The sequence below is a fragment of the Propithecus coquereli genome, unplaced genomic scaffold (assembly GCF_000956105.1).
Source record: "Propithecus coquereli isolate 6110/MARCELLA unplaced genomic scaffold, Pcoq_1.0 Scaffold443, whole genome shotgun sequence".
NCBI classification, from domain to species: Eukaryota; Metazoa; Chordata; class Mammalia; order Primates; family Indriidae; genus Propithecus; species Propithecus coquereli.
In genome coordinates, this window is record NW_012150208.1 from 1,467,153 (window position 1) to 1,468,597 (window position 1,445).

Below are 1,445 nucleotides of genomic sequence, written 5' to 3' on the forward strand. Positions count from 1 at the left end.
GGGTTAGGGTTGTCTTACGGTTAGGGTTAGGATTAGGTTTAAGGTTAGGGTTAGGGTTAGGGTTAGCATTAGATTTAGGGTTAGGTTTAGGGTGTTAGGGTGTTAGGGTGTTAGGTTGTTAGGGTTTTAGGGTCAGGGTTAGCGTAAGGGTTAGGTTTAAGGTTAGAATTTGGGTTACAGATCGGGTTGGGGTGGGGTTGGGGTTTGGGTTAGGGTTAGGATTAGGATTAGGGTTAAGGTTACTGTTAGCGCTAGGGTTAGGGTTAGGGTTAGCGTTAGGGTTAGGGGTAGGGTTGGGGTTAGGGTTAGTGTTAGGGTTAGTGTTAAAGTTACGGTTTAAGGGTTAGGGTTAGGGTTAAGGTTAGTTTGGGTTAGGCTTAGGTTTGGGGTTAGGTTTAGAGTAAATGTTAGGGTTACGTTTGGGGGTGGGGTTGTGTTGGTATTTGGGTTAGGTTTAGGGTTAGGATGAGGGTTAGGGTTATCGTTGGGGTTGTGGTTCGCGCTGGGGTTCGGGTTGGTTTTAGGGCTATGTTTAGGGTTAGTGTTAGAGTTAGCATTAGGGTTTAGGGTTGGGGTTAAGGTTAGGGTTAGGGTTAGGGTTAGGGTGTTAGGGTTTTAGGATGTTAAGGTTTTAGGGTTAGGGTTAGGGTTAGGTTTAGGGTTAGGGTTCGGGTTCGGGTTCGGGTTCGGGTTAGGGTTAGGGTTAACATTAGGTTTAGGATTAGGGTTATTGAGTTAGGGTGTTAGGGTGTTAGGGTTAGGGTTCGGGTTAGGGTTAGGGTTGGGGTTAGGTTTAGGGTTAGGGTTCTCTTAGGGTTAGGGTTGGGGTTAGGTTTAGGATTAGGGTTAGGGTTAGGGTTAGGGTGTTAGGGTTTTAGGGAGCTAGGGTTAGGGTTAGGGTTAGGCTTGGGGTTAGGTTTAGGGTTAGGGTTGGGGTTAGGGTTAGAATTACGGTTGGGTTAGGGTTCTGGTTAGGGTTAGGGTTGCGATTAGGGTTAGGGTTAGGCTTATGGTTAGAGGTTAGTGTTAGAATTAAGGTTAGGTTTAGGGTTATAATTAGGTTTAGGGGTTAGCGTTAGGGTAAGGGTTAGGTTAAGGGTTAGGGTTAGGGTTAGGGTTAGGGTTAGGTTAGGGTTAGGGTTAGGGTTAGGGTCAGGGTTAGGGTTAGGGTTGAGGTCAGGGTTAGGGTTAGGGTTAGGGTTAGGGTTAGGGTTAGCGTTGAGGTCAGGGTTAGGCTAAGGGTTGTGGTTAGTGTTAGGGTTAGGGTTCTGTTCGGGTTAGGGTTGGGGTTAGGGTTTGGATTAGGGTTAGGGTTAGGGTTAGGGTTAGGGTTGGGTTGGGTTATGATTCACGTTGGGATTAGGGTTAGGGTTAGGGTTAGGGTAGGGTTGGGTTATGATTAAGGTTGGGGTTAGGGTTAGGGTTAGAGTTATGGATAGCGTTAC